We start from the raw sequence: 10,946 nt of genomic DNA, 5'->3' as shown, positions 1-10,946 counted from the left end.
GCATCAGACTCGAGCCATTCACAGTGTGGCACATCTGGACACTGCACAGGCCTTGGTTCCCCTGCAGGGTGGCCCACTGGCCAGAGCACAGGACTGGGACTCAGCAGGCAGGCGTCTGTTTCCAGCTCTGCCTCTGGCCTGCTGGGTGACCAGAGCAGTCACTTCCCTAGTCTGCATCTCAGTTAACCCATCTTTAAAATGGGGCTAATGACACTGGCCCCCTTTGTTAAGGGCTTTGACAGCTGCTGAAAAGCACTATATACCAGCTGGGTGTCATTATTATGGAATGATCTAATAATATGGCCTGCTTTTCCCAAGAGTCATAGATCATAATGCCAGCAGGGTGCACCGTGATCACCTAGTCTAACCTGCATAGGACTGCCCAGAATTAATTCCTCTTTCAACTGCAGCATTGTTTTTAGAAAACCATCCAGGCTGGTGGAGAATCCATCATGACCCTTGGGGATCGTCCCTGTGGTTAATTACCCTCACTGATAAACAATTGTCTGAATTTGTCTAGTGTCAGCTTCCACCCCCTGAATTGCATTACCTTGTTCTGCTAGAGTGAAGAGCCCACTGTCAAAGTTCTGTTCCCCGTGCAGGTACCGATAGACTGGGATCAAGTCACCCCTTCACCTTCTCTTTGTGAAGCTAAATTGAGTTCCTTAAGTCTATCACTATAAGGCAGGTTTTCCAATCTTCTAATCCTTCTCGTGGCTCTTCTCTGATCCCTCTCCAGTTTATCAACATCCTTCTTGATCTGTGGGCACCAGAACAGAACATGATTCCAGCAGCAGTCCACTGGTGCCAGAGAGAGCAGCAATGTAATCTTCCTACTCGAGACTCCCCTGGTCAGAGATCCAGGGATTACATTATGTCTTTTGGCCACAGCACCACAAGGGGAGCTCATGTTGAGCTGGTTATCAACCATGACCCCCAAGCCCTTTTCAGGGTCACTGCTTCCTTAGATTGAGTCCTAGACGACTTTACATTTCACCCTATTCTAACAGGCTGTTTCCTTGTGCCAGCTTACAAAGCAACCCAGTGCACTCAGCGTCAGTGAGCTGTCCTCTTCCTTATCCCCTCCCCCAATCTTTGCATCATCTGCAAACTTTACCAGTAGTAACTTTATGTTTTCTTTCAGGTCATTGGTAAATATGTTAAACAGAGAACAGAAGCCTGCAGGACCCCTCTAAAACACCCTCTCCCCCAAGAGAATTCCCTATTTACAATTATATTTTGACACCTATCAGTAGCCAGATTTTAATCCATTTAACATGGGCCATGTTAGTTTTATGTCATTGTAGCTTCTTAGGCAAAGTGTAGTGCAATACCAAGTCAAATGCTTCAAACTCTGAGCAGCTCTAGTAGCAAGGGATTCTGTGACCTGCATTGCTATGTAGCTGCAATACCTCCATTTGCAGCACACGACACTGTAACCGTCCTAAGAAACCTGCCATTCTGTTCTCAGAATCTCCGCAGCACGCTACAGAGTCACACATGCTGTGCTCTCCCCCTCGAAACTGCTTTGTTCTTTTAGAACTGTTCTGAGTAGCTTCCTCTAACAGTAGAGACATTCAGCCAGCGCACACAGCTCCTCTCTGCACAGACAGCAACAGCACCTGCTGGGCAGACTGAGGATAGGCAGGAGCACACGACCAGGAGAGGAGACAGCAGGTGTGTGCCTCAGGCTGTGCTTTGTTAGAACACTTCCCCTGGGTCTCCCCTGAGCCTGGGAGCAATACCTGGGAGCCCCCAGAAGAGCCACACCAGGCTGAGGGAGAGGGCCATGGGGAAACATTCCCACAGGAACAAGCTGGAGCCAGAGCACTGGCCAGGTTTGTGGAAGGAAAAGGAAGGGGTGGCAGGGGGGTACAGTTCTTAGCCCTCAGCCTCCCTACCCCAGGGAGAGCACACACCTGGGTGACAACCCAGCTCCTCTTTGCCCAGGCTGTGGGAGGCCCACAGGAGAGCACACAGCACCCTACACCCAACACCATCTACTCCTCTGCTGCAATCTCTGCTGTTCCAGAGAAACCCTGAGCTAAGGGCAAAAAGCCCTAACTCGCCCCATCCAATGACCCTGCACCAGCCCCTTACTGAGTCTCTCTCAGTCTGCACCCTCCTGCAGCTCCCTTAGGGCCAGAGCTGCTCAGCTGGTGCATGCCTTTTCAGGGCACTGACCAGACTGTTTCTTGCGGCTCACCTGGGAAAAGGGCTCCACCTAATTGCTGGCAGGTGTGACTCATCAGTCAATTGTCTGTGTAATCTCAGGACACAGCTGGAATGATTTAGTTGGGAATTGGTCCTGCCTTGAGCAGGGGGTTGGACTAGATACCTCCTGAGGTCCCTTCCAACCCTGATATTCTATGATTCTATGACACCTGTACTGTGATTCTAATGAGCAAATGCCTCAGCACAGAGTGTCCCTGGAGATGTTAACACAACACCTATCCTGGTGCATCTATGCAGGACCTGGCAGATTGGTTCCCACCTGAGCCCCAGTGGGTTGAATTTCTGTCTCCTGTGCTGGTTGCTCAGAGAAAGTGGCAAGACCCCAGCAGTAGCAGTTATGGGTTACCCTGACCCAGGGAGAGGTTCCCATTAGGTCCTATGGCAGTGTTTGGAGATTTCCAGCCCTTCCCAGAGTCCTGTTGGGGTTTTATTGTCTCTCTATGTACTATTATATGGGAACTCTGCACATTCTTATTAGCCACAGAAATGCTAAGACCTTTTCTGACCCTGGCCCTGGGCTTAGCTTCAGGGACATCTTGTGTGAAGTGGGTGGCATTTTCCAGTGCTCACGTTTTCACTGAAATGTTATGTCAGAAATTCAGTTTTCAACCAAATTATCTGACCAACCATAAAAGGAAAAAAAAACCATAAAATTTGTCATTTCTTGTAAAAAAGTTACTGAATTTTTCACCCAGCTGCTTAACAGGGAAAAAGCTTTTAACAGTAAAGAAAGCTTCCATAGGGGGACAGATTAATAAGACTTGGACTTTTCAGCTTGGAAAAGAAATGACTAAGGGGGGAGATGATAGAGGTCTATTAAATCATGAATGGTGTGGAGAAAGTGAATAGTGAAGTGTTATTTACTCCTTCTCATAACACAAGAACTAGGGGTCACTCAATGAAATTAATAGGCAGCAGGTTTAAAACAAACAAAAGGAAGTACTTAACACACAGTCAACCTGTGGAACTCCTTGTCAAAGGATGTTGTGAAGGCCAAGACTATAACAGAGTTCAAAAAAGAACTATATAAGTTCTTGGAGGATAGGTCCATCAATGGCTGTTAGTCAGGATGGCCAGGGATGGTGTCCCTAGCCTCTGTTTGCCAGAAGCTGGGAATGGGCGACAGGGGATGGATCACTTGATGATTCCCTGTTCTGTTCATTCTCTCTGGGGCACCTGGCATTGGCCACTGTCGACAAACAGGATACTGGGCTAGATGGACCTTTGGTCTGACCCAGTGTGGCCATTCTTATATTCTTATTCTAGCATTTGCCATATTGGTCTCCATCCCATTCCTTATGAGTCCAAATGTTTTGATTGCTCTTCCGGCAGCAGCTGCACACTGAGCAGAGGTTTCCCATGTGCTGCCCAGACTGATGCCCAGGGCTCTTGTCTGAGTTAATACAGTTCACTGGGAACCCAGTAAGATGAGTAAGAGGCTCTGATTACCCTGCATCCCATGCACAACTCTTTGCATTTGCTAACTCTGAATTTCACCTGCTATCATGTTGTATTTCACCTGCATCTTCAAAGTGCTGGGACAATATTACAGCCTGGACCTTGCACTGAGAGCCAGGCAGGTGCGGTGGGTGCCTTTGTGGTAGTCAGTCACTGCAGGGTCAGGGCCTTCTCTCCCATCCAGCAGCCAGCAAGGTAGGTGAGTGCTGTCACACCCATGGGACAGGTGTGCAAGCTGGAGCCCAGAGGGGTTCACTGGCCTGCTCGAGGCCAGAGATGGAGCCAGGGTTCCATGCAGGGTTAGAACTTGGATGTACCCATCTCTCAGCACCATACTATGGCGCCTTCACACGAGGCCTGGGAGCTTTGCTGTGACAAAACAGCCTCCAAAAATGTTTGAAAAAATGTTTCCTTTCAAACTCCAACGAGGGGGAGGAGACTTCACTGAGGAAGGCAAGTGGCCCCCTACCCCAAGAAGATGAGGGATGGAGGAAGCAGGCTGGGTTGCCTGGGGTGGCACATGTCCAGCACAACAATCTCCTGGCAGTGCTAATGCCACAGTTCAGACTCTGTTCCAAAGCTGAGCTTGAAAGAGGCCGAAGTCTCCTCTGAGCTACAGCTGTGCGGGGGGTGTGGGGTGGGGGGAGGAGTGTCTGTCGATCAAAGGGAGGAGGGTCTTGTGGTGAAAGGCCCAGCCTGAACATGAGGAGATCGTGGCTCTATTCCCAGCACCGCTGCTGACTTCCTGTGTGCCCGCAGTCCAGAGGCACTGCCCCTCTGCGACATGGCGCTCATCCCGACCCAGAAGACACATGAACAGCTCTGAGCAGGGCCAGACAGCTGAAGCCTAAGCCCCTCGGGCCAGCTGGCCGCAGAAAGCGATGGCATGACCATGACGGGAACCTTGTGTGGGTGGCAGAGGCTGTAGCCTCCCAGCACCGAAGCGCGAGTGCCCTGCAGAGGCAGCAACTCAGTCCCGCTGCATCTTGTTTCCAGTTGAGCCAGGACTTGCTGGTGCTCCATGCTGTCTGCATCCCCAGCTTCAGAGGGGAAGTGTGTGCTGAGCCTCTGAGTTGGAGCCACCGTGCGGATGGGCTGGGCCTGCACCCTCAGCCCCTTGCTTTAGTTTCTGACATTCCCGTGGCTGGGAAAGGGAGCGGGTTACAGCCAGGCTGTCGTGCTGCTTACACGCGGCAGGGCAGGGAGGCCCCAGGACCTGCCCCGACCTGCCCTCCAGATGTGCTGAGGCTGAGGCCATGTGCGGGAGTGTGACTCACCCCCAACACTCGGTGTCTCTGCCTGCCCAACCGTCTAGCTGGACCATGTGTGTTGCTATGGGGGAGGCTGGCGGGGCGGGGGAGGAGGTCTGTTCTTCACTTGATGTGACCTGTGCACACCCTGAGGGGAGTTCGCTCTAGAAGAGGTCACTGCAGTCTCACTAGCATGCTGGGCTGCCCCCCTCCCAGAGGGAACTCGGCCAGCCTTTGCTAACGTCTCCACCGGCCTCGCAGCTTGACACTGAAATGACAATTGAAAGGTGGAAGAGAGGAAATGCACCTTCTGGACAGACAGAGGACTCATGCGTTCTATTCCTGACTCTGCCACTCACCAGCTGTGTGACCTTGGACAAATAGCTGCATCTCCCTGAGCCTCAGTTTCCCCACTCATGTGCCTACCCCACAAGAGGGTTGCTGGAAGGGAGAGCTCAGTCGTTCCCCCCAGCAAGCCCTGCCAGGGGAACACAAGGTACAAGAAGCCCCTGACTCGTGTCTGTCACCTGTCTTGTGAGCGCATGCAGAACCGGGGACGCACCTGAGAATCCAGTGGAGGCTGCGGCTCATTCGCTACTTGTTCCTGTTCCCTGGAAGCGTCCCTACACTGCCAGTGATGCCTCTCCCTGCCGAGGAGCAGCTTTCAGCCCAGAGCCGCTGCAGGGGAAATTGTGCTGAATGAGACCCAGTCATGATAATGGGGGGACAGGCACTTGTGGGTCACCTGGCCTCTCCCACTGCACAGCTCCATGCGCCTTCCCTGGGGGCTGGGGTGCGGACCAGAGGAGGGGAGCCATTGCAGGCAGAGCTCCCTCAGAGGCCAGGTCTGTTCCCAGCAGGTAGGTCAGGGGTGGCTGTAATGTGGGTGCTGTTTGCGATTGTCAAGCTGGGTTTGAGAGCTACGGCCTCATCAGGGAGAGGTGGAGGCTGCCCCCATGTTCAGAAACTCCCCCAGGGCACAGAGCGTGCCAGGGGCAGGGACTGATCAGCATTCACTTGCCGTCCACTGTAATAGATGGAGAGCCAGGCACAGGGGCGGCTCTGCACATTTCGCCGCCCCAGGCACGGCGTCATGCCGCGGGGGGTGCTCTGCCGCTCGCCGGTCCCGCGGCTCCAGTGGACCTTCCGCAGGCGTTCCTGCAGAGGGTCCACTGGTCCCACGGCTTCAGCCGTGGGACCAGCGGACCCTCTGCAGGCATGCCGCCGAAGGCAACCTGCCTGCTGCCCTCCCAGTGATCGGCAGAGCGCCCCCCGCGGCATGCCACCCCAAGCCCACGCTTGGTGTGCTGGGGCCTGGAGCTGCCCCTGGCCAGGCAGCACAGAACCCATTCCTGTTGTTTCATTACACTTTGTTAAGTGTCCTGTAACTATGACCGATTACACTTCCCTGGGCTGCTGCTGCTTGGTACTGTTTAGTGGGTTTCTGCGGGACTGCCACCCCACAAAGGCTGGGAGGGTCCGTGCGCACAGAAGTTAACCCACACCCCAGAAATGAAACCAAGGGAACTGCAGCTAGATGGCCACAGTGCTGGGGGGAAAGGATCATTATGATTTAAGAGAGAAAGACAAAACAATCCCTTCGTGTTGCAAGGCTCGGCTCCCGGAGATTCCACTGGTATCCTGCATATCTACCCCTCCTGGGGGGATTTCTGCAACTCGCTTGGACAATTACTCTCCTACGTGCTTTGCTCTGCACCTGCTAGTGGGGGGCCTGGAAACCCCTCTCGGTACAGACATGAGGTTGGCTGTTGCTGGAAACGGGTGCTAATTTTGCAGGTGTAGACAAGGTCACACGCACTAGCTGCTGCTCCGCACAGCTCCTTGTGAGAGGCTTCCCAGAGTGCGCACCCCATTGGAAATGCCCTTAGGTGGCCACATTGTCCAGTGGAAATGATATCACGGACACCAATCCCCACTGGTTCTCCCCACTGGTGCTGTGTGCTGCCTAGGGAGGGGGTAGCCCAGAAATGGACCACTTGGTTTCCCTGGCCAGACTGGAGTGATTCCCAGGGAGCAAGGAGGCACCCCTGTTAGAGGGGACCCCAACAGCCCCACAGCCTTCAAGGCTGGACTCCTTTCTGTGGCCAGAGGGGAGCTGCTAACTGGCAGGTGATTGGCTGGGATCATTCACATGGAAGGTTGGGGTCTCATTATACTGGGGTATTGACAATTCTGGGATCTCTTCCTTCCTCTACTATGAAAGGCTGAACCCGCTTCATCAATTAATGCTCATCCAGCAAACCAAGAAGCCCTGGGCACCCCTGATTCCCAATGTAGGCCTGGCAGTAACGAGGTGGGGCTGCTCACCCCCACACTCACAGCCCCACCCTCCAAGCAGCCACAGGGAAGTTAAAAAATGGGTAGAAACAGCAGAGTTAACAACAGAGCAGAGGCCTGTGACCTGCTGCAGGCCACGTCTACTACAGGGGGATCCACATGAGGGGAGCGGCTGTCCCATCACAGAGAGCAGTGTCTGTGCTGAGCTGGGACAGTTCAAAACCTGCTGCATGTCGATAATCTTTCTCCATTATTCTTAATTAAATAGAGGCTGCCAAGTGTCCCATGGCACAATGTTTTATTGGGGAAACAGAGAGAAATCTTCACTTACAGTCACTTAATGGCTAGACTGTAAAGTGCGGTGTTGATTAAGTATCTCGGAGGGACTTTGGCTTCGCACAGTGAGCTGCTCTGTAACTATCCACTAGCCTAGACTTGTAGTAGGAGACAAGAGCAAACAAATGTTTACACTGTGGGAACATGAGCCAGGAAGAAGGTTTTCTGGTGCTGCAAGACCGGGTTGCAAATTATCACATTTTCCACGAAAATGTTTTGCAAACGAGTTTCCGAAGCTTTAATGACAAATGTTTGTTGGTGACATAAACAGATAGCTAAGGGTTAATGTCTCTTTCACCTGGAAAGGAGTAACCTGAAACACCTGACCAGAGGACCAATCAGGAAACAAGACTTTTTCAAATCTGGGTGGAGGGAAGTTTTGGGTGTGAGTTCTTTGTTCTTTGTCTTGTGTCTGACCCTCTCGGCTATGAGAGTGATTTTTCTATCTCCAGCTTTCTAATCTTCTGTTTCCCAGTTGTAAGTACAAAGAGATAAGATAGTAGGTTTATATTGTTTGTTTTTTGTATTTACATGTGTGTAGTTGCTGGAATGTGTTAAATTGTATTCTTTGTGGATAAGGCTGTTTATTCATATTTCTTTTAAGCAATTGACCCTGTATTTGTCACCTTAATACAGAGAGACCATTTTTATGTATTTTTCTTTCTTCTTATAAAGCTTTCTTTTTTAGACCTGTTGGAGTTTTTCTTTAGTGGGAATTCCAGGGAATTAAGCCTGCAACTCACCAGGGAATTGGTGGGAGGAAGAAGTCAGGGGGAAAATCTCTTTGTGTTAGATTTATTAACTTGACTTTGCATACCCTCTGGGTGAAGAGGGAAGTACTTGTGTTTCCAGGACTGGAAATGGGGAGGGTGGAGTCCCTCTGTTTAGATTCACGGAGCTTGCTTCTGTGTATCTCTCCAGGAACCCAGGGAGGGAACACCTGGAGGGGAGGAGGGAAGGGAAATGGTTTATTCCCCTTTGTTGTGAGACTCAAGGAATTTGGGTCTTTGGGGTCCCCAGGGAAGGTTTTTGGGGGGACCAGAGTGCCCCAAAACACTCTAATTTTTTGGGTGGTGGCAGCTTTAGCAGGTCCAAGCTGGTAACTAAGCTTGGAGGTTTTCATGCTAACACCCATATTTTGGACACTAAGGTCCAAATCTGGGAAATATGTTATGACAGTTGGTTTTCAGCAAGCTCACAGAGTGGAGGAAATCGTCCAGAAAGTTAACATTTCTAACATTTTTTTGCAACAAATGTCAAAATTTTATTTTATTTTTTTGCAAAAACTTTTCTACATTTTCCAACCAGCTCTTACTGGGAGGCAGGGCTCCTGGGTTCTAGGCTGTCTCTGCCACAGATTTGCTGTGTGACTGCTCTTATGCCTCCATTTCCCCATTTGCAAAGTGGGGTAACAGCATTTACCTACATCCCATTCTGGGCTAACGCATCCAGAGGTACTGGATCTGTCTGGGTGTGGAGTGGTTCTGGAGCTAACTAGCTGTCTGTGGAGGATGCAGCACGGGAGTTTATAGAACAGCTGGACAGAAGTTCTGTATCGATGTAGGAGTTTGCTGTCTGACGTCTGGGTCTGCAGGTGTAATTATCTCAACATCCCCATGCACCTCCTGAGCAGCAGAGACCTCTGTGAGGGTCATCTCTAGGGCTTAGACCCCCCAGTGCTAGATGGGTTTACAGCATCGCTATAATCCCACGGGGCCACATTCAGTGCTCCTGCAGCTCCACTGATTTCAGTGGGGTTGTATACCCAGGATTATTTGGCCCAGTCCTTTACTACACTTTTCAAACACAGAAATGCTTGGGGTGGAGGGGACCCTGATTAAGCTCTTGCAGTTACGTGGCAAGGTGGCCACTTGACATCCTCCCAGTCTGCCTGCCTCTCCTATACCCCTGGCTGACTACTACAGCCAGCTAAGGCCATGGTCTCCATCTGTCACTCTGCTAGAGAAAGCTCCACCCATCATGGTCACACAGCTCCCGGGTTGTTCTGCCTGGGAGTAGGGGAGGGGCTTTGAGTGTTCAACCATCCAGGAGCTAGTCACTGGATTTAATCTGGGGAAAGGACAGGACATTGCATCTCCCCAGGATTTACAGGAGCATCTTGGGTAGGTGGACACATAGATATAGTGTCCCAGCCACACAGCCATAGCCACAGCCAAGGTACCCACAGGCAGAGCTGTGTCTCGTGGCTAGAGGATGGCCCTCGGGAGACTTTTCTCCTTAATGTCAAAGGAAACTTTTAACATGTTGTTTTGTTTGCTTAGAGCTACTCTGCTGGCCCCAAAGAATGAGATCACAAACCCTGCTGTGAGATTTGCCAGGCCCTCTCTTTGCAATAAATCAGCATCTCATTGTACTTGTAAGTTATCTTATCAGCTTAATACAATCCTTATCCAAAAAGTATAAATCCAATTCCGCCAGCCAGAGGCATCCGATTACATTAATTAATCTGTCTGTGCTGGAGATCATGCCCAACACTTGAACTTATTTGGGGCAAACGCCACACTGACCCTGAATTGTTCTTCTATAAATCCGGAATTGGAAACAAAGGCCAAGGACCTGTCCCCAGTGTTACTTGGCAGCACAGGCAAGGGAACCAGCTGCACGGTCAGCCCCACACAAGAAAGCTGCAGGAGAGGCAGAGTGCGTCTCCATGTTTCATTTGGAGTTTGTGAGGGGAAATAGCTCACACTCAAGAGGGAAGATAGGTCAGAAACAAAGCTGCCCTCCACCTCTGGCTTCACTCTCAGGCTGGCTGGAATCTTTGATTAGGATGGGTAGGTAGCTTCCCCTTCTCTGCCCATTCCTCCTCCTGCCTTTCCTCAGGCCAGAGGCTCTGGATCCAGCCTTGAGATCCCCCTGTCTGGTTCTGTGGCCTCCTTTTAGGTCCATTTACATGGAGGGAGGGTGCTGGATTTAGGATGACCAGATGTCCCGACTTTATAGGGACAGTCCCGAGTTTTGGGTCTTTTTCTTATATAGGGTCCTATTACCACCACCCTCCCATCCTGATTTTTCACATTTGCTGTCTGGTCACCCTAGCTGGATCATACATAGATGAAGCGAGTGCCGATGTCCCCAGCTGAACCTTGGCCTGGTCATGGGGGACTGGCAGAGCCCTTGTAGGGAAACATCAGAGGCGGATCTTCAGGAGCGATGTGGAAGAGGAGGGAGCAGCAGCCATAGGGAGGGTTGTGTGGGAAGATTGCGAGAGGTATAGAAGCAATGGTGAGAATCTGTTGCTTGGTAATTGCAATGTTCTGCATCCGAGTCAGTTTCCTGCTGGGTCAGGGACTATTTACAGAGTGTTTAGACACGTCTCTCATTGTGGGTACATTTGCCACTTTAAGT

General features: G+C 51.2%; 1 long non-coding RNA gene across 1 annotated transcript; it reads right to left on the bottom strand.

Moving 5' to 3' along the window:
- Positions 1-8,081: 8,081 nt before the first annotated feature.
- LOC127058511 (uncharacterized) lies at positions 8,082-8,430 on the bottom strand. Its single transcript, XR_007776394.1, has 2 exons — positions 8,381-8,430; positions 8,082-8,309 (listed from the first exon to the last, which is right to left on the bottom strand). It is a non-coding gene; the product is annotated as an uncharacterized LOC127058511 (long non-coding RNA).
- Between the last annotated feature and the right edge of the window lie 2,516 nt (positions 8,431-10,946).

This window comes from Gopherus flavomarginatus, chromosome 9 (assembly GCF_025201925.1).
Source record: "Gopherus flavomarginatus isolate rGopFla2 chromosome 9, rGopFla2.mat.asm, whole genome shotgun sequence".
Lineage (NCBI taxonomy): Eukaryota > Metazoa > Chordata > Testudines > Testudinidae > Gopherus > Gopherus flavomarginatus.
Note: the sequence above shows the minus strand (reverse complement) of the source record. Positions and strands in the feature narration are given on the sequence as shown.